The sequence below is a fragment of the Equus przewalskii genome, chromosome 11 (genome assembly GCF_037783145.1).
Source record: "Equus przewalskii isolate Varuska chromosome 11, EquPr2, whole genome shotgun sequence".
NCBI lineage: Eukaryota > Metazoa > Chordata > Mammalia > Perissodactyla > Equidae > Equus > Equus przewalskii.
The window spans coordinates 809676-832294 of NC_091841.1; the positions used below are offsets into that span (position 1 = coordinate 809676).

Genomic DNA, 22619 nt, shown 5'->3' on the forward strand with positions numbered 1-22619 from the left:
TGGGGACTCTCGAATGATCGCTCGCCTGTGGGAGGAGGAACGTGTGACCACTCTCCTGACGCACCCTGGTTTTTTAAAGACATCCTTCAAGTTATGGCCTCCTTGAGGGCCAAGGCCTCTCAGAGGCACTCCATTACAGTCCTTGCCCCAAATTCAGTATTGGAATGTGTTTAAACACTCTAGCAAGGGCAGTGGGCCCCACCTCTTCATTGTATAAGGTTGTTGTGCAAACACACACACACACACACACAGTTGCTGGGGAGATCACGGTAAACAACAGCCTCTCTTTTGGAGCAAAGTAACTGAGTGGTCTCCCTTTGTGGCTGGGGTGGAGGAACAAATCAGATGGGTAAATTAGCAGTCCCTGAAGACATCAGCAACCACCCTGCTCACACAGAGAGCCTGACTCACCATGAGGCCTCTCCAGCTCACGGCCTGTGAATAGAAGCTCTTCCTCCCTCTGAGAGGGACGCCAGTGTGTCCAGAACACCATGGGGGAAGCTTGAAGGCTCTCACCCCCTTCAGGATAGTTTTATTTTAAAAGACAAATTTAATTACCACCTCTTCTGGCTCCTTGAAGAAGAAGAAAAGCATCCCCTGGCAACACTCCGTTCACTGGAGAGTTAATCCCGCCCACTCATGATGCAGTCCTGGTGGCTCCCCCACCAGGTCCAGGCTGCCTGCCCCTGGACACCTTCTCAGCTAATTACCCTGCTTCGCACCTTTTCCTTCTTGGGAGGCCCTGGCGCCCTAGCGCCTGGTGTCACCTGCAGGCCTTGAGGACAGCAGAGCCCATTCCACGGCCTGGAGCTGCGAGGGCATCTCCTTCTTTCTTCTGCCCAAGGCCAGTTGCCGTTCTCTGAGGGTGCTGCAAACCCCTGGTTCAGGGGGCTGGGCCTGCCGGTGGCCCGGGGGTCTCTCTGATGAGCGGAGCCTTCGCACTTGCAGGGAGCTCTCACAAGTGTGGAAGCCCTCAGTCTTCAGGGGAGGTCCTCGGTGCTGCGCCAGACAGCAAGCGCTGGATAGCCCAAAGCCTAACTCAGACCCTCATTCTCTGGCTCAGAGAGTGGAGAAGACGCATGAGCCACAGCTTCGAACCAGCTCTGACAGTCCCTCCAATTCCCAGAAGCCATCCCCGACCCTGTTCACTCACAGCTCCCTCTCCCTCCCACGGCTCCTCCCTTTGAACTGCTCGCTGCATCATCAGCCAGGAAGTATTTACTTTTCCTTCTTGCTCAGTGCAGCACTATATTACTCTACTAAAGGGATGCTGCAGGCTGTACCGGAAAGTCCAGAGGCTCACACAGACCTGGATTTGAATCCTACTGCAGCTGCTTATTAGCCAGACAAACTTAGACGAGGTCTGCGGCTCTCAGCACCCTCATTTCTAAAACAGGGACAACGGCACCCACCCTGTAGGGTTGTTGAGTGGATTAAGCGAGATAATGCAAGCAGAGAGCTTGCACAAGTGCCGTATTGCATAACACAGGCAGCACTGTCTTACTCAGCAATAATTTCAGTGTGTGGATTTGCTTATCTCTTAATCAGATGTTCAATTCTAGCTTGGTTCTTCTTTTGAACCCCTCAGGGCCTGGAGCAGTTGTAGGCCTACAGAAGTCACAAGTAGTTTGTTCTTTATTAGCTGGATGTAAGAGACTCCTGTCCCTCCTTTTCCTTGTCTTCACCACAAGGCTCTTATCAGCTATTTGCTGGCCCTGCCTCTCTGATCCTGGCTCCAGGCTCTCCCTTCCTTGTACCCTACCCGCTAGTGAGCTCCCTGACTCCTGAAGTCCTGGTCTGCCCACTATTGTTGCCATCCCCTAAAATGGTGGCTTCCCCTGCGGGCCTTGTCTGCTGGCTGCCTCCTCCTGCCTGCATTGTCTGTCTGCTAGGCGAGGCCCTATGCCAGGGTGACAGCTCGCCAGGCCTCACCCCCGAGTCTCTTCCAAGCATTAGCAGCCCACCAGGGTCCAAAGATGTCTTTCATAGCTGATCTCTACGGCACCTCCTACCTTCCAATTAGGAGCGTGTCAGTACCCCGGCCATCACTCTTCCTGCGGCCGCTGACAACGTGGACGTCCACTGAGGCTGCTCCGGGAGAGGGAAGTAAAATTATTTCGGTGGTGGAGGTGGTACTGAGCATACGAGTTGGAACCTAGGGGAATCTGAACCTGGTCCAGCCTCCTCGTTCTGCAAGGAGGTGTGTCATCCTCTGTCATGAGGATAAACGAACACATGTGAATCCAAAAGGCCAAGGACGCTTTCAGCTGGCAGATTCTCTTTCTCACTGCCTGCTGATGTCCAGTCCGTTTCTTTCTCTTGCACATGCAAACAAAAAAGTTAGCGGGTGACTAATCTTTCGTCATCTTTTCTCTCCTTTACTTCTGTGGCTGAAAACAAATTTATACCAGAAAAAAGAGAAGTCTGATCCGTTTGTCCTCCCTCTTCTTGCCTCTCTAAATCTTAGGATCATGGCGAGGTTCTCTCAAATTTGGGGAACTGGAGCTGATGAAGGAAGTATGACACAATCTAACATTTTTCTTATCTGGCAGTGCGGTCTAGTGGTTTGCACAGGGGCTCTGTGCGTCGGAAGTCTGGCTTTCTATTTCTGGGGCTTAAGGGAAATCATGTAACAACAGTCTTTGCAGCCCCACTTGCGCTTGCTTTCTCTTTCTCCGGTTCCTGAAGGAGCTGGGTTTGGAGAGGCGTGGCCAAGGCAGTCAGCAGTTCAACCAGGAAGGGAGTGGCCCCTCCTTCTGCCCCTGCTTCAGCCCCGGCTGAGGCTGTGAGGGTCAGTGGTGAACGGACGAAAGATAATCCAGAGAAATGCAAAGTGCCGGTGATGAGCAGGAGGTGGTTTGGGGCCGAGAGTATGAAGATGCAGCGATGACTGACTCAACCACATCAAACTAAACCTTTTCTCCCGCGACGCCCTGAGAGCCTGATATCTTGAGGGCTCTCAAGGGTGGAGATTTTCATCAGCTGGGGCGCACCCTGTGCCTGGAAAAGGAGGTGGGAAGGAGTTACTCTTGCTTTGCCCTCCAGGGAGCTAGTCCAGAAGTGGGGAAATCGGGAACTTCCTTGATCTGAAGCAGGGGAGAGAGAGAGAAAGATCCAAAGGGGCAAGAAATTTCATGAAACCGGAAAGGGACAAAAAGAAGAGGCGGGTATTCAGATTAGATCTTCGGAGGACAGAGCACTATAGTGACACTCTGTCTTCAGCACGGGCTACGACAGTTCCCGCAGCAGCTGGGGAGAGACCTCCTGAGGAGGTGTCTGTCGAACCAGCCTAGCAAACGCAGAAGCACAAATCTCCCAGGAGTTCCCGCGCACCCCAGACTTTAAAGTACACAGAACAGCCTAGAAATCGACAGAAAACTTTCAGCATTCGATTGATCAAATGATCCCACTGTTACTGTTCGAGGGTTGAGGCTGTATCTAGAAAGAACAGGGCCAGTTGGGGAAAACGAGTCATTTCACCTGCCATTTCCTTCCTCATTTCTACCCCGCTGATCTTTAGGTCTCAATTCCTGCTACTGTAGTTGTTGTTTTAACAACCAGGAAGCTCTGAGAGCCTCTGTTCTATCTTTAGAGTGAGACCCTGCAGAAAGTTCTGGGCTGAGCCTTGCCCTAGGCGATCAGGCGGCCTTTGCCGTGGGCTGACTATTGCTTTGGCATTCTGAGGGCTTTCTCTCTACCGGGGTGGTTCAAACAGTCTGTTTTCCAGGTTAATTGTATGTGCATTCTGCAGAGTCTCAGACCATGGTGGGAACATGGTGTTTATGAGGTCCCAGTGGTAACACACAGAGAAGGCTGACTTCTAGTGTGTGACAAGTGGGTGACACGGGATGCTTTAAAGAAAAACAAAGCAACCCAAAACAATTTCTCTGGAGGGGCCACACTAAGAAACGGACACCAGCTTTGTAGTTAGAAAAACCTGGATCTGAATTCCGGCTCGGCCCCTTACTCACTTTCTCCACCTCCACTTTTCATCTCTACATGGGGATTAGAAAACCCTCTCCAGGCTCTTCTGAGGATTTAATAAGACGTACAATTGGTGTAACTTCTGGCACATAGTGAGTCGTAAATTATTCCCCCTCTGTCCCAAAGCACATCCTGAGACAATTTTTAGATATTAAAAAAGGATTTTCACTGTGGAGATTTCTCTCCAGCCTCTTGATGTTTATGGAGAAAAAACTTTCAACTGACAAGGGCTATCAAAGTGGCAGAGCCCATTTCAGGACAGTGATCAAGGCCAGCAGTGCCCTGCTGTCAAGCGGAGCCAGGCAAATGCAAAAGTAGGACCTGCACTGCGGTAACAGATGGCAGCAAAGAGCGGAGCTCCACTCGCATTTTCTTTCCAATGTGTCACCATCTTTATGTAACAGACGAGGTAGCTGAAGCTGGTCCAGACATGTCAGAACCAGTCTGGAGGACCAATGGGGCACGCTCCCACCCCAGGACCTAATTACCTGCAGGACCAAGCTCCTGTCCTGAGGAGAGGCAGAGTGGAGGTGCATTTGTCTTATTCATTGTCAAGGACACTGGGTAACAGTGGATGGAGGGCAGCGGTGTTTCTGAGGACAGCTGTGGCACCCACAGTGGAATCCTAGAACAAGAGAACTATAATACGGGAGGGAGTGAAAACTGAATCAAGGCTTATTCACTGAAATATCTGTGGGACAGCACGACACAAGGCCCTGGGGCAGCTGCTTGGCTGTGAGCAAAGATGGCACTGGTGACATTAGAAGATGGTACCTGGAGGGCCAATTTCAGCTGCCTTGGCTTTGGGTAGCACCTCTCAATTTTTTTTTTTTTTTTGGCTGATTTCCTACCTAATGAAGTTAAGTTTTGTTTAGTTTTCACTTGGGGGAAATAAAAATATTAATATTTTATAGACCACATCCGGAAAAATATAAAACCGATGCTCTGACTCAGTACTCCAAATTAGAGCAATCTCACATTTACAAAAAACAGATTATAACAGATGTAGATATCAGTATTTTGTCAGAATTCATCAATATTAATTTGAAAAGATTATGTACTGAAGCAATAACATGTATAAGAGACCTGTGCCCAATTTTAAGAGCATTCCCTGACTCACACATTCATTCATTCATTCATTCATTCATTCATTCAACAAGTTTACTGAATGCTTATTATGTGCTGAGTTGGACAGCGATGTGTTTGGTGCAGAGATCAGTGCCCTCAATGCAGGTGAGTCCACAAAAAACATTCCTGGGGATTTGCTCCCAAAACTACCCGGGGGGAGGGAGGGGAGGTGGGAGGGGAGCAGGGTGATGGGTTTGGAGCCTTCACAAAGCAGAAAGCAGCGGGGGCTGCCTGGTTACCATCTCTGTGACCCTGTGTTCATCCGCTGGCTTGTGGGTCTGGGACCCACGATGATCATCTGTAAAATGAATTGGCTCAACCAACTGATCTCCAAGAGCTACAGTTACTTTCAGCTTCTAAGAGCTGAAACTCTAAGTCCTTATAATAAGCAAGAATGAACTACAAACAAGATGTTTTAAAAGCAGCTTCTATGACTCTGGGATCCAGTTTGATGGCTTTGGATGATCAGCTTCTGAATGGTCCGCATCTCTCCCTCCCTCGCCACTGGTGCTCTTTGCAGCAGGACCAGGCACGACTTCACTTCAGGCCCAGAAATGATAGCTAGTCTGGATTTCAAAGCGAATTTGTCTGGTTTTTAAGCATAGGCAAATAATTCAAACATTTTCTAAACTCTGCATGGGCCGACATCGTGTACATTAAAAAAAAAAAATCGGCAGGCTAACCAACCAATCAATGGCAATCAGTTTGCAAACTTTGATTTTTCTTTTCTTTCTTTTTTTTTTTTTCGTGAGGAAGATTAGCCCTGAACTAACCACTGCCAGTCCTCCTCTTTTTGCCGAGGAAGCCTGGCCCTGAGCTAACATTGTGCCCATCTTCCTCTACTTTATGTGTGGGACGCCTACCACAGCATGGTGTGCCAAGCAGTGCCATGTCCGCACCCGGGATCCGGGCCGGCGTACCCCAGGCTACCGAGAAGCAGAACGTGCGAACTTAACCACTGCGCCACCGGGCCGGCCCCTGATTTTTCTTATTAGCACTGGGTTAAGTCAGGAGAACTGAGATCCAGTCATAAATGCCTCTGACATGTGTGTGGCCTTGAGCAGGTCATCACACTTCTCTAGGACCCAAATGTCCTCATCTTACACTGAGATTTTAGTACTCAGTGGTTCTTCCAAGTCTGAGAGTCTGTGCCTGTGTATGAGGCAGGATATCTTGAATGGATGTGTTGGCTCACGAATATGTCACTCTTGTGCATTCAAGACTAGAAAGTGTGTCTGTGTCCTTTTGGTGGGGAGGTGAGGAGGTTCTGTTGCCTCACCTTTCCTCTTCCTCCTCTTCGATTAGAAACAACTGAGAAATAGACCAGGAAGCCAAGTGGGAATTAAGCTATGAAATAAGCTTTATTGCTGGTACAGCTGAATAACGATGGTCCTTTTAACCTGTGGCCGACATAGGAGCCGCCTCTTACCTCCTCCCAAGTTCAGGCCAATAGACCTGCTTGTCGACAGTTAGGCTGCGGAAGAGAGCCGCACACCGACGGCCAGGTGGAGAACCCAGGCTCCTCAGCTCACTCGTGGGAGCACTGCCGGGTTAACAGCCAGCACCTGCGCCCCCCACCTGGCCGTGCCCAGGTGCACTCACCTGGCCCAGCAGCTCCAGGAAGCAGGAGCAGAGAGGAAACCTGACCACCTGCAGACAGACCCCTGAGAGCAGAAACTTGAGAGAAAGAAGAGCTGCTGCTAGCCCACACGACACCTTTGTAAGAATTAGAAAAAGCCGCCCCTGGGGTCGACCCCGTGGCCGAGTGGTTAAGTTCTCTTCCTCCGCTTCAGCGGCCCAGGGTTTCACGGGTTCGGATCCTGGGCATGGACACGGGACGGCTCGTCAGGCCATGGTGAGGCGGCATCCCACATGCCACAGCTGGAAGGACCCACAACTATAATCTACAACTAGGTACAGGGGGCTTTGGGGAGAAAAAGAAAAAAATAAAATCTAAAAAAAAAAAAAAAGAAAAAGCTGCCCCTTGCTCTAAGACACAGCCACCTCAGGCTGCATGGCTTAGCAAGCAGGAAACAGGCTGTATGCCAGCCACACTCATCTACTCGGCTGCACAATTGCAGCAATGGTCTGCATGGGAGCTCCCATTTCATGGCTGAGGATAGGGCTGCAAGTGTGTGGAACCCTCTGTACACACTGGAGCTCACGGTCATGAGTTCTGTGGCTGCACCGTCCAATATGGTAGCCACTAGCCACAGGTAGCTATTTAAATTTACATTAAGATTAAATAAAATGTAAACAAAACTAAAAATTGTGTCTGTCGATCATACTAGCTTCATGTTAAATGCTCCTTAGCCACCTGTGGCCAGTGGCTACTCTGTTGGACCGTGCAAATGTAGAACATTCTTGGATAGCGTTGTTCTGTGGGGTCACTTCCAGTTACATTAGTCACTCCTAAGCCTCTACCAGCTCACCTTTGCACCCCCACTCTTGCCCCTCCCCACCATGGACCACATTCGCCAGCCCTGCAGGCCGTTGGTGGTGTGCCCCATGTTCTGGGTCATATCCACTCACCACACCTCCTGTTCCTACAGTTGCCTCTTTGTAAAATGTCCCTCCTCGACCAATAACTGCCCATCCAATAAAATCCTGAGCACTCTCCGAGGCCCAGATCATGGGCCATTCCCTGCGTCCTCAGGTGGACACCGTTTTCTCCTGCGAGCTCGCAAAGCCGCATTCTCTCATAGCACCTGCAGTGCTGCTTCTAGTCGGGCGTGTCCTGCCTCGTCTCCCTGCTCGCTGGCTGTGTGCCCTGGGGGGCAGGCTCCTACAGTTCGTCTCTGTGGCTCAGGCCCTGGGTGAGAAAGCCCCTGAAACGGCGTCTCCGGAAGGACGCATCTTGAGAACTCTCCCGAAGGCTCTGGCGGACAGTCGTGTGATCGTGGTTTGGATACAAGGCTTCGAGCTCTGCAGGCAGCATTTGCATTCACCTTCCAGGGCCTCAGAGTGCAGCTGGATGGGCACCGCATCCCCCAGCTCCCAGAGGAGGAGACAGAGGCTCAGAGATGGGCAGTTATCCAAGATGACTCAGCTAGAAATGGCAGAGCGACGTTTCGATGGAGGTCTTCCGGCCTCCAGAGCCCACATCCTGGGAGGCCTCTCGTTTGAGGGGGTGTCTGTGGACACGGCCTGGCAGGCCACCTTTCCTCACTTCAGGCAGGAGCTAGGATCGGGACGCCCAGTTAGGCAGAGGGCTCAGGGCAGCTACACACAGTCACACGCCCCCTCCTCCACCCCTCCGCCACGGGGAAGACTTGTCCCTGGGAGGCTGTCACGGGCTTCATGCCTCTGGACAGGGCTGGGCCAGGCCACGGAGCCCCACTGTTCAGTTCCTTCCCCATGCCTGCCGTGTGTTGCTCCCTGCTAACTTGACTTTGGCTGGGACGGAGGGGACCTGCATCCCCGACTTTCCCTTTTGCCTCAGCTTCACATCAGATGCTCATATCTCCCCTCCATCCCCAGAGCCACCATTCCCACAGGAGGCCTACGGGAGCTGTGCAGTTTAGGATGACATAAAAAATACTGCCTTCCTGCGAGAGAGGTTTGAGTGTCGTAACTAACTCTGGGCATCTTATTATTGAAGCCCTTCCTGCCTGGGGAGAGAGATTTTGTACTCAAAGCTCATTAAAAAGGGTGGGTACACTGGGGGAAGGAAGCCCAGGTTGTTAGGCAGAGCCTGTCCTCCCAGCTCCCCACAGGTTTCCAGGGGCAGCTCTGAGGGGCAACGGCAGCAGCTGTCAAAGCACAAGTTTCTGACCTCCCGCCACGATCGCCTTGGTTTTCTCTTTCTCTGTCCTTTCCCTCTTTCCTCTGCTAGCTCTTTTTTTATTTTTGGTAAGGAAGATTGGCCCTGAGCTAACATTTGTTGCTCATCTTCCTCTTTTTGCTTGAGGAAGATTGTTGCTGTCTTAACATCTGTGCCAGTCCTCTATTTTGTATGTGGAATGCCGCCACAGTGTGGCTTGATAAGCCGCCCTAGGTCCACACTCAGGATCCAAACCTGAGAACCCTGGGCCACTGAAGTAGAGTGTGCAAACTTAACCACCACGCCACCCGGTCAGCTCCCCCTCTTTCCTCTTCTAATTCTCAAGTTCTTGTTTTTCACTTTCTCTCACTTCTACATCTGCCTTAAGTCTCCCAGTGAGGCCCCCAGGCATTGTGTGGCCCCACTGAAGGCACTTTGCCCTGAAAATACTTTGACGTGGTCTCTGAGTTCCAGCTGACCCCCTCTCCCCTACCTTCCAACCCACTGTAAACTTCTCTGTTTAGTGCTTTGAGGTCCAGATTCTATGACTACAAAGGGGTTGAACTGTGAGCCGAGATACACACAGGGGAAGAGAAACACCTGCACGTAAGGAGCCAGGTCAGCTGCCTCCTGGCGGACCACCTTTCTCTCTAGTTCTGCCCGCCCAGCTTCAGACCTCCCACGCTTGTTATTCTGACCTTGGCAACCTGCTTCTGAGAGCTGGAGCTCCTGGTCCGACATGCCCTGGTGTGGCACTGGCAGATTCTGAGACCCTCCTGCCTGGCCCTGGTGCGGCGTCGGCTTCGGTTCAGCACTTTGCACCTGAGACTATTCCCAGCTGTTTAAGTCTTTCTAGGAGCCAAGCCTCTTCTAAAACTAAGCGCTGTAATGTAGAGGTCAAGGGCACAGACCCTAGTGTCAGATGACTTGTGTTTGAACCCTAGTTCTCGTCACTGGCTAGTTGTGTAGCTGTGCACACGTGATTTTTCCTTTCCATGCCTCCGTTCTCCTACCATAAAACGTGGCAGCGTAATGCCCATGTGACAGAGGTGTTGTCAGAGCTGATGCCATGAGACGTGTCAAGGGCTTCCCGCAGTGCCTAGGACATAGAAAATGCTGACTAAATATCAGCCATTATCATTTTCTTTATTTTCCAAATAAGAAACAATTCATTCATTTCCAAATGAGAAACTAATTTTTTCCCTTCTTCCTGAGATCTGAAAGTTTCTTCAAGATGATTTTCGTGAAGAACTAATCATTGAAGGATCCCAGATTCCCCCGAGATGCACGATGGGGGCCCTGCCCATGTAGGATGGCTTCTATTGGCTGTGGGGACCCCAAAATACCTCTGTTTTCTTCCAAGTAGCCCAGCGCTCAGGATGTTTTCTGCTGGTCTTCAGGCCTGGACACTAATTAGCTGCAGACTCATCTGCATTAAAAGCGATTTCATTTTCAGATCCACAAACAGCACCAGGCTTCCCACCTTATGAGCAGGAGAAGGGTCACAAGGTCAGAGCTCCAGCACAATTCTAGAGAAAGTTCCCCTGGCCCAAGAAAGTTCAGGGGATACTTGACCGCCCGTCTCTAGGCTGCTGGATCCGCAGTCCTCACAACCTATAGGCCGAGAGAGTATAGAGAGGACTCAGCTGCAAAGCCGGGATGGTTGTGTGAGCAAATGGGACTGAAGTCAGGAGAAGGGGAAGTCAGGAACCAGAAGGTGAGGGAGGGGCGTGGAGGGGCGTGGCGTGGGGGGCGTGGGGTGGCAGCAGCTTGGTGTGGGTTGCTTTTACGGGCCAGACTTGAAAGTGTTGCGTGTAATTCCTCCTTCCGTTGGCTGGAATTCAGTCGTGTGGCCTAGCTCAATGCGAGGGGCCTGGAGAATGTAGTCTGTCTGTGAGCCAAGAGGAGAGGAAACAAGTAGCCCTCCGTCCCTGCTCCTGCCTGTGATGTTTCTTTTCTGCATTCTGAATGCACTTTGACCTTGCAATTTCGTTTTTAGTTTTTTCTTGTGTCTTCGCAATGTCCAATAGATTTGGGACTATAAGACCCACCCTAGAAAAGCTAATTATTTCCTCCTTGTACATTCAGGGGGATACTCGAAATGCATTTGTTGAATGGCTAAGTGAACTCAAGGTAAAAGGAATGGAGATGTTAAAGTGGATGAGTGATCCGGTCACTCGGCTTCCGCCTACCCTGTTATCAATGAGAAATTGATAACAGTTGGCATGAATTTTCCTCACTGTGAGCTAAGAGGCTGTCTACCATTACACAGAGTAGAACCTTTCCCCTCTAAATGTTTAGAAACATTTTCACTATAACAGAACAGGTTTTGATTTGTTTTTTAAATTATACAGCGGTTTCCCCACTTCCGTAATTATAGTAGAAGTCACTTGTTGGCTCCATGTCACTGAGGCTTAAAGGTAGAAACTGGGTTGATTTCCACATAACTATTGGAATAAAAAAGGCAGAGCCTGAGCCCGGAGCCCGGAGCCCACTGCGGCGGGTGGAACTGGCAAGTTTTTCCATAGCCAGATTTGCCTTGACCCCAGGGGAGAACCTATAGACAGCAACGCTTCTCGCTAGCTGTTCCCATGATGCTGTCGATCCCATTGTAGGACCAACAATTAATTATAACAATATGACAGACATGATCCGTGCAGGCCTCCCTTCCTTCTCTTAACTCCATAAAGCCCCCTGCTGCCTGGGCAGTAGTTGGGGGTGGGGGTGGGGGGGGGGTGTGCTTAAAATGACCCTATTAAAATTACTCATAAAATACACACATGAAAAACTCTGAAAGGAAAACATCAAAATAACGAAAGGAGCTGTTTAAGAGCAGCGATATTAATGGGAGATGTGTCTTTTACTTTACTCTTTCTAAAATAACTGCATTGTGGTTTTATTACTAAATAATTAAAATTAATATCATTAATTCAACATAAAAAATTTAAGAACTTTTATTATTCCTTCAACGTTTTTGAGCGCCTCCTGTGTGCCGGTTCCATCCTGGGTGCTGAGAGTACAGGGTGAGTAAGACACAGCGTGTCTCTCATGGGGCTGGAGACAGGCCATAAACACGCAGTTACAGAGATTTATTAATTCATGTATTCAACGAATATTTATTGAGCACCTTCTATGTGCCGAAAATGTTTCTCGGCACTAACTGGGGTCAGCAGGGACCCAGCAGGCAGACATTCTCACCTTCATGGAGCTTATTTATTTCTAATTAGAATGAGTGTCATGAGGGAAACTACAGGGGACCTGCCTAGACTGAAAGGTCAGAGATGACGTCCCCAAGGAAGTGACATAATCTTAAGTGCCTCATATAACATAGGGCTTTATTTTGCACCCAGGACTGAAAGAGCTTCTCCGGACGGGGCAGGAGCCTCCCTAGGTGACTAAATTCTGGCGGATGCTCCCCGCTGAGGGCTGACTCTCAGGTCCGTCTGCGGCAGAGGGCAGCCTGGGGCGGGTGGTGCCCCAGCTGCAGGCGGGCAGGGAGCAGGGGATCTGAACCAGGTTTGCATCCGTAGTCATGGTCCATTTGTGCCCCAGTGCATTGTGTCTGGGAAGTCCTGCTACGGAAAAAACAAGGCCATCCTTCCGGAGTAGCAGACAGTAACTAATGGGCCTTCCTTTCCCAGACAGGAAAACTGGAGCAGAGAAAACAAACTCAGCCTGAGAGGGAGGGGCCTCTGCTTTGCCCGGCAGGAGAAAGCCAGAGCTGGATTTCTGGTTTGTGCCTTCGACGGCAGAGCTCTGGGCCACCAGCTTAGACTGCTGAATGCACATCACGCCTGGGTCGGCTTGGAAATGGCCGAAGGCGCTTAAATGGAACGCCCAACCTTTGTCCTCAGCCCCGAAACCACAGGTAAGTATTTAGGTCTGTGTTGTATCGATCATGCCTCCCAACGGCACCAGGAAAAACGCCGTGAAGCAAGTCAACTTTCCAGTGACAAGGAAGTCACTCTCCTAATCCGCTGTCACTGGACAATCAGGTTGACAAAAACCATTAAATTTTCTGAGATTAGAAATTCACTGTCAGAGGGAGCTGTGTATAGAGTTTTCCACTCCATTACACCCAGGACAATAGCCAGAGGCCAAGTGACAGGAAAAGGCTAGGGCTTTTGAAAGTTTCCTGTGTCCTTGGGTGGAGGGAAATAAATTAACAAGTGCCTCCCTTTTGTAGGACATGGGATATATGTTATCTCATTAATCAATGCAACAGCCTATGAGGAGGGCGTGTAACAGAAGAATAAGCTGGGGCTCAGCAGGGTGGGGTCACAATCTAAGATCACCTGGCTGTTAATGTGAGACGAGGTTGAGATCAGAATCCCTGGGCCAGAGGGGTCTAAAGGCTAGTGACCTACTTTCTTCTAGGCAGAAATGCACTTCAGCCATCCTCGAACCCATTTCCCTCTGAAAGATACCTGGGTTCTGTATCAAGGGGCGGCAGGCTGGCGTGGTGGTGACTGTGGCAGATGCACATCCACACGTCCATGCGTCCGTGCGTCAGCTCTGCCTCTCACTGTGTGACTTGGGGCAAGTTCCTTCACCTCTCTAAGCCTCTTCCTCCCCCTTTTATTCATGAGGAGATAATAACCTAAAAACACCCATCCCTCCATCCCTTACGGGCTCCGAGGATTAAATGAGACCACATACATAAAGCATTTAGCATACTGCCTGACATAGGGCAGATGCTGAAAAAAGGAGTCAGTCGGTATAGGAAGTGGCTTTTTAACTTATGTTTTTACTATAAGTTTATATAACCACACTACTGAAGGTTTGGAAAATGGAAAAAAGAAAACAATCACACATATTCATAACTACTATCATTATTTGGGTGTATTCCTTCCAGAATTTTTTCCAATGCATCTATTTCTTTCCCCCACAGGTAGGATTTTTTTTTTTGCAGCATTGTGTCATGTTCTTTTTCACTTAACATTATATTGAAATCATTTATTCATGTTGCTACAGTCTTTTTTAAATAACTGTACAATATTCCATCCTGTGGATGTGCCATAACTTATTTATTCGTCCCTCCATTGCCTGACATCGAAGTTGTTTTCAGTTTTCCCCTATTATAAGGAATGGAGTGTGGACATTTCCGTGCACACAGTGTTTATACATACCTCTCTCTGAACATTTACCACATTGGATTGCAATGACCCCTTTATGTGGCTGTCTCCTGTAAGGAGAATGGAAGCTTCTGTAAGGTAGGAGCGGGTTTCCTCATCATCATACCTCCAGCATGTAGCTCTGACACTGAGTCTGAATGTTTGTTGAGTCAAAAACTTTTCCCCTGTTTGGAAAGGTTTTGGGTATTTCTTTAAGATAGATTTCCAGAAATGGAATTAGTGGGTTAAAGTATATGTCCTTTTGGTTGGGTCGGGGGCAGAGAAAGGGTTCAATGACTGGAGTGTTACCAAACTGCTCCCCGAAGAGGTCGTGCTAATCGGCCCTGCTGCTGGTCAGCAGTGGCTTTCCACTGTCCACTAACTTTGTGTTTTTGTGAACAACTTAAGGGGAAAAACTTCTAGGGCCAAAAATAGTTGAAACACTGTTGAAGAAGAGATGAGGTGGAATGACTTACTTTGCCAGATTTCAACACTTATAAAGCTATAATAATAACTAAGTGTATGTGGTATTAGCACAAGGATAGACAACTAGACCAGTGAAATAGAACAGACCCATGTGTATACACAGGTATTTGCTTTATGACAAAAGTACCCTCAAAGAACAGTGTGAAAAGGGTGGTCTTTCAATACGTGCTGTTGGAAAAATAAAATAGCCGTAAAATGGAATTAGACCCGTACCTCACATCATGCACTAAAAGTCAATTTCAGATAAACTAATACCTAAATGTGAAAGGTAAAATAATAAAGCTTTTGAAAGATAATGCTGGACAATATCTTCATGATCTCAAGATAGGGAAAGTTTTCTTAACACACAAAAAAGTTTGGTAAGTTTCACTACATTAAAATGAAAAACTCCTATACATTAAAAAACACCATCATAAGGTGAAAAGGCAAGCCCTTTTCAAAAGGGAGAAAATACTTACAATGCATATCAATGACAAAGGAATTGTTTCCAGAATATGTAGAGAAAAAGACAGGTAACCCAATAGAAAAAGGGCCAAAAGATTGGAACAGGCATTTCCTAAAGTAGAAATCCAAACAGCCAATAAACACTTGAAAATGTGCTCAACATCTAGTAAGAATCGGGAAGATTTAAATTAAAACCACAATGGGATACCACCCAATAGATTGGTTAAAATTTAAAATCTAACAAAATGAAAAGTTGGTAAGAATGTGGAGCAAAAAGAACTTTCATCTGTTGAACTTACATCTATGAAAATGTAAAGTGGTACAACCATCTTAGAAACTGGCATTGGTGTGGCTGTTTGCCAATAAAACTTTATTTATGGACATTGAAATTTGAGTTTCATATAATTTTCATCATAAAATATCATTCTTCTTTGGATTTTTTGTCAACCATTTAAAAATGTAAAAATTGTTCTTAGCTCAAGGACCACACAAAAGCAGATGGTGGGCCAGGTTTGGCCCATGGGCCATCGTTGGCCACCTCTGCTCTCTAGTACCGGTCCAGGGTGGTCCAGGGATCAGCAGCGTCATTATTACCTAACAATTTGTTGGAAATGAAAATGTATGGACACCAACCTAAACTTACTGAATCACACTCTTTAGGGAGAAGACCAGGAATCTGCATTTTAACAAGCTTTCCAGCTATTTTCATTTACCCTGAAGTTTGAGAATGATGGCTGTGGAGAAACTCATGTGTATGTACACATGCATGTATGTACAAGAATGTTCAAAGCAGTATTATCTGTAATAATCTCAAACTGAAAACAACTCAAATGTCCAAGAACCATAAAATGTCTAAAAGCAGTAAAATAGGTAAGTGGAATGACATTCAGGAATGAAAATGAACAAACTAAAGTCTTATGCAGTATAGATTAATATTGAAAAAATAATGTTGGGCACAACAAACAAATCCAGACACAAAAGAATATGGACTCAGATTCTGTACAACAAATTAAGTTCACAAATAGACAAACTAATCATACCATTTTGGGGTGAATACTTAAGTGACAAGACAGCAAAGTGAGGCAAGGAGGCTATACTCCTTAAAGTCAGGATCGTTATCTTTGGGGGGAAAGAGGGTGTTGTGGGAAGGGGCACCTGAGAGGCTTCTGGGGGACTGGCAGTGGCCTTTTTCGTGATCTGGGTGATTGTGACGTATGTATTCACTTTATGATAATTTGTTAAAGTATACATTTGTGTTTTGTACACTTTTCTGTATGTGTGATATATTTCACAATAAAAAATTAAAAAGAAAAATACCTGCTGGAAATGGAGACTTTCGGAGCTAGCCCTGTGGATGGAAGCTGCCAGATCCACTTCACACCTTGACTTCCGGCTTGGCAGCCCACCCACTGCATGTTGCAAATTTATAGGCCAATGGAGCCCAGATGGTTTCCTGTGATAGCTGCTGGGGCATAATAATGAACGCACATCTCCCCACACAGTCCTGAATGCGCTTTGGCAGGATTTTTACGGCAGGCCGTAAAACCCTGTTTCAAAGTCCCTCACTGTCTCAGAGACTTGGCCAGACTGTGATTGAGCCACACTCCCTCTTGTTACAGGCAGCCCCTCATCCTTGTCCCACATGGAATCCTTGAGAGCTGGCTTTCTCTCATGGTCCTACGAGGCCGTTTGATTGATTGTTACTAATAATCATTGCATTTCAGAAACCCCAATTCCTGCGCTCACAGCTGAAACTTCCTCTTTGCACTAATTGGAAAAGCATCCTCTGGGGAATGGGGCATCTTTATTGAGTCAGTCTTTGGCAATGACTGTATTGACTGGGAAGATGAAGTTTACAGCAGGGAGGGGAAGGTTCTGAAACCCTCCCGATGCTCTGGTCCTGGGCCTGAGTCCAACAAAGTAGGCTGACCTGCCCCATATCCAGACCTCCATCTGGAGAAACAGGGGGTCACATTAGGGAAGGGCAGGGCAGAAAGGCTGGGGTCAGTCCAGGAGTCTAAGAGCCATCCCAGCTAATGGTCTCTATGTTTCTTCCCCTTCTCCCTCATGAACAGTAGTCCTGAATGGTAACTGCGTAATTAAGACTACATTTCCCAGGCTCCCGTGTGGTGAGCTACGGTCATGTGACCAAATTCTGACTAATGAGATTGCAAGCAGAAGATGTATACGGAACTTCCAGGATGGGTCCCTGAAGAAAGCGTGCCTGTCCTTCTCTGTCCTCCCCTTCCTTGCTTTTGGCTGGAATGTGACGGAGCATTAGCAGCCATTTTGGACACCAAGGCGACTTTGGAAATGGAGTCCATGCCAACAGATAGAGAAGCACTATGCTGGGCCTGGACTAACTTCCTGGACTTTTTGCAAAAGACAAATAAACTCTCTTGTTTAAGCCACTGCCTTGGGAGATTATCTGTCACTTGTAGTTGAACCCAGTCTTAACTGATATAATAGCATTTTTTATAAGAGTAAAGAAGTGGAAGCAACCTCAGTGACCCATAAGAAGGGACTGGGTAAAGTCCTTTGCTCATTCATCACATTTTTTTTATTGAGTTCATAATAGTTTATATCACTGTGAAATTTCAGTTGTACATTATTTCTTGTCCGTCACCATATAGGTGCTCCCCTTCACCCCCTCTGCCCACCCCTCAACCCCCTTCCCCTGGTAACCACTGATCTGTTCTCTTTGTTTCTGTATTTGTTTATATTCCACACATGAGTGAAATCATCTGGTGTTTGTCTTTCTCAGTCTGGCTTATTTCACTTAGCATAATTCCCTCCAGGTCCATCCATGTTGCTGCAAATGGGATGATTTTGTCTTTTTTATGGCTGAGTAGTATTCCATTGCATATGTATACCACATCTTCTTTATCCAATCATGAGTTGATGGGCACTTGGATTGCTTCCATGTCTTGGATATTGTCATTCTTCACATTTTTAATGAGTGCCTACCACATGCCTGGCTCTGATCTAGGCATGGCGAATATAGTGGTAAAAAAAGATGTTGTCTCTACCCTCAAGAACTTTGTTAGAAGAGGCAGCAGGAGGCATCAATAAATGGACAACTAAAATATAGCTTAATTAGTGGAACCATAGAGGCTAAGTAGTTTAAAAAAATATTTCAACATGATGGGAAAAATATCCATGACATATTGCTAAAATCAGCAGGTTATTAAAGATCATGCACCGTGAGTCCAATTTGTAAAATAGCATACATATTTGCATGGAGAAAAATCAAAACTGATGTATACTTTATCTGAACACCTTGGACAACACTGGCATTTAGCAGGCGAACAATAAATAGTTAATGAATGAAGGAATCTATTTCAGGGTGGAGGGGTTATTTTTTTCCTCTGTATTTTTATATATTTTCCAAATGTTCCCCCCAAAATATGTATTACTCTCATAATAAGGAAAAATATCACCATTAAGAAACAACGTGAATTATGAAGTTGAGGATCAAGACAAAATGTGTAGATAGTGATTTTTGTTAGAAGACAAAGAAGTTGTGCTAACGGTCTCAAAAAGAAACTCCAGTGTGAGGTCCAGGTTTGGTCTCCCTTCAGGGGAGCACACTGGAAGGGGCCGCTCCCTGGCCCAGGCCCTCCCTGGGCGCCAGCCGGGAAGTTTGCCCAGGGCTTTGTTCTACAGTTTAGTGGGGCAGGGCCCACTGCAGCCAAGCCATTAAACACTAGCCCTACCACTTCTTTCCCCGCGGCTCCACTGCTGGGCCTCTGGCCCCACCATTAAAGCAGCTGTGTTGTTTTGTAGAGGCTAATTAACTCCACGCTGTATGAAGCCAGACGCTAATTGGCCCACTCACTTAATCAACTTTAATGTCTCTCTTCTGGTGGACCCGGCTGCTGTTTTTGGTTCCCCTGATCATCAACAAACACTGATTCAGGGGAGTGCCAAGGACAGCCTCTGCTGGCCACATGCAGCCCTGACCCCATCACCCACCATGGGAGGTGCAGAAGCTCTCTTTGACCCTCGGTGAGCTCAGCGGAGAGACTCTTAAGTTCATGATCACGGTGCATCTTGGGACCTGAGCTTATTGCTTCTCTTCCAAACATTGCACGATGAAATGAGTCATCAGATGGTTGGTTCCTCAAGAGAATTGGCCTCATCTCTGTCTGTTGCTGACACATATTTAAGGCTCTAAAACCTAACTAATTTACACAACTCCCGCAACTCCATTTCACGGAGTGTTTCTCTGTAGCAGATGCTGTGTCGAGCCCTTTCCAATGCAGCACGGACGGAATACGGCTCAGGGTAAATAAGCAATACATATTTTTAGTTGAATGAAGAAGAAACACCACTCTTATCCCCACTTGTCAGATGAGGAAACTGAGACAATAATGTTTACATCTGTGATTGAAAGGACATACACGCTTATTTCAGTCATAGTCCTATAAGCTTAGGACCAAGAATTATTATAGTCCCCATTTTGGGGAGAACTGGAGACTTTCAGAAAGAAAAATGACTTTCCTAAGTCACAAAGTGTGGTAGACAGAATAATGCACCCTCCACCCCAAAGGTCTAGTTCCCAGACCTATCAATGTCTTACCTTACATGGCCAAAGGACTTTGCTGATGTGATTAAGTTAGGATACCGAGATGTGAAGATTATCCTGGATTATCTAGGTGAGCCTAATATAATCACAGGGGTCTTAAAAGGGGAGGCAGGAGGCTCAGAGTCAGAGAGAGAAGACGTAAGAACAGTGGCAGAGGTCAGACAGAAGAGAAGATGCTACACTCCTGGCTTTGAAGATGGAGGGAGGGCCCACAAGCCAAGGAATGCAAGCAGCTTCCAGAAGCCGGAAAAGGTAAGGAAATGGATTCTCTCCTGCAGCCTCAAGGAGGAAGGCAGCCCTGCCAACACCTTGATTTTAGACTTCTGACGTCCAGAACTATAGGAGAACAAACTTGTGTTGTTTTAAGCCACTAAATTTGTGGTAACTTGTTACAGCAGCTGTAGGAAACTAACACACCATCAAAGTTAAAGGACCTGAATTAGGCATCATGCACGAAGTCTCTTTGGCTGAATGGACAAGATTTACCCATACCTAATCTGTACATGGTGATTTGCACTCCAGTCTCCCATAATACGAGGATAACTGTGTGTGTGAGGCTCTTGGCCTGGCTTCTCCTTCCAGTCCAACATACCCTCTGCCTCCTTCCCAGTCATTCCACACTTCTTTGCCCTTCTTTTACTTTGTCTTCTTCCTGAAGCATCTAAAACCCAGCTGCACAATATAGCTCCTCTGGGAACCATGGTTCTATCTCTATCTGAAGATCAGCTTGACCAGGGCAGAATGAGTCACAGAGCCTGGTGGGAGCCTGGTGTCCAGGAGACAGGAGAGCAGAAAGGACCTGCTCTTGCATTTGAATTCCACCCGCCCCACTTACTTCCAGCGTGCTTCCCTTTCACCGCCTATTAAAATGGTTGTTGTGGGGCCAGCCCAGTGACATAATGGTTAAGTTTGCATACTCCACTTGAGCAGCCCAGGGTTCTCGGGTTCGGATCCCAAGTGTAGACCTACATACCACTCGTCAGCCATGCTGTGGCTGCATCCCACATACAAGACAGAGGAAGATTGGCACAGATGTTAGCTCAGCAACAATCTACCTCAAGCAAAAAGAGGAAGATTGGCACAGATGTTAGCTCAGGGCCAATCTTCCTCACAAAAAAACAAAAGTTGTGAGAATGACATGAAAGAACCCACGTGAGATGCTTAGGACAATACCTGGCAATGACAAATACTCAGCAGATGTTGGCAATCATAACCCTGACACAAACTGAACTCCTGGCTGGCAGAACCCTGAGGCCTACTCCTCGGAGGTCTAAGGATCTAGGGCAGGGCAGTGGTTCTCAAACTGTAGCATGTGTGAGAGTCACCTGAAAGGCACTGGGCCCCTCTTCTGTAGTTTCTGGTTCGGCAGGTCTGGGGTGGGACCTGAGAATCTGCGTGTCTAACACATCTCAGGCAATAGGGTGTAGCTGCCCCGGGGGCCGCACTGTGAGAACCAAGATCGAAAGCACAGACGTGAGGATCGTGCCTTCTACACTATTTTTTCCTAGTGCCCAGGACAACGCCTGGCATATGACAGGCATGCAACCAATATTTGTGGAATGAAGACATTTTTCCCACTGTCTCCCTGAGGCTTTAAACGTCCAGAAGCTAGCCTCCCTCCTAAAAGCGTTCCATTCTCCATCCTTTTTATCGCCATCATATTCACCACACCTCGGCGCACGCAGCCTCCTCTTCACAGACTGCCTGTTTTCCCCTTGGATACCCTCCATTTCCCCAGCAAGCGTCTCTCCCCTGGATCTCAACTTTTTCCATTAACTCCATACTCTGCACAGCCTGTTCCAGGACATCAAACTTTAATTTAAACAGAAAATAATCAATAAGCTTAGCAAATTGCCCATAGCAACCTCTGCTGAGTGAATCAAAGGGTTTTAGAGGTAATTTAAAGGGTGTCCTCACTCATCGCTCAAGGTAAAGCTTAGCACTTTGACAGGAACCCTTTTCCACCCAGCCCAGAAAGCTCTGGACGGAAATGGCAAAGAAAAGACTTAGGTTCTGGGGTTGGAGGAGGTTGGACCAGGAAGGAAGGGTCTGTCTTTCAGGATTAAAAGCTTCTAAGAAAAAAAACACTGACGTTTGATATTGAACCCAGTGTGAGTAAGGGTTTCTTTGGTTACAGGCAACAGAAAAAGAACAGAAAAGCTCTGGATAACTTCAGAAAATAAACATATGGTCACACTATAAGGCGTCATTGAAGAGAAAGGCTGAATATCTGGGTCTCAGAAGTGTTCGAAACCAGGGCTGCTCTGTTGATGGTGCTGTTTGGGGATGCAACTGTGCTGTTTTCTGTCTTCTTGTCTCGATTCAGGATTCATATTCCAAGAGAGCATCTGAGCAGCCTCACTGGGCCCCGTGCCCTGCCCTGGCCTGGGAGGATGGGGTACCCTGATGGACAGTCCCACCATGACAGTTAGTGGGGCGAGAGGGCTGGTTCTCCAAAGGAATACCAAGATAGAGCAACTGAAGAGGGGAATGGCGAGGCTGGCCTGGCAAAAACGTGTTTCTACTACAGAAGTTTTCTGGTGGTTTTGACGTATTTTCTTCAAATGAGAGCAGACCGTCTAGCAGTACTTATGAATATTTATGAAATCCTGGGGCCTGTGCAGGACTTTCAGGAGCCATCGAGCACATGTCTGGTTATCTACCCAAGCCAGAGAGCTGTCAATCATTTTCGGAGACTCTCCCTAGATCCTTCTGAGAAGATTGTCCAACTTCTAAATCCTTACAAACAAGACATTCTTCTCTCTATCCAGAGTGATGTTAAATAATTGGTAACTGGTATGCCTTGGGTATGCACTAATCAAGACTATCACAGCTGTAAAGAACCCATGAGACCAAACTGATTAGTGCTGGCTGGCCATCAGTCTGGGATCTCCTTAACCTAGTGGGCATCGAAAGCCTGTTCTGCTCTGCACAGCGGATGCCTCGAACAGGTCCTCAATCCTTGGGGAAGTATTGGGGTCTTCTTTCCTGAGTTTCACAGACCCATGGCTTTGTCAGGGACTCCAGAATTTAGTGTGGCAACTGTACGATGGATGCAGACTTCTTCACAGAGCTGCAGCTCAGTGCCATCCAAGCTGCTGCTTTCTCCTGC

General features: G+C 47.5%; 1 long non-coding RNA gene across 1 annotated transcript in view; it reads right to left on the minus strand.

The window, feature by feature from the left end:
* Nucleotides 1-252: 252 nt before the first annotated feature.
* The window catches only part of LOC139074302 (uncharacterized), a 41090-nt gene continuing 18723 nt past the window's right edge, over nucleotides 253-22619 (minus strand). The window contains exon 3 of the long non-coding RNA XR_011523804.1: nucleotides 253-3000. This is a non-coding gene — a long non-coding RNA (uncharacterized lncRNA). The remainder of the gene's footprint in view (nucleotides 3001-22619) is intronic.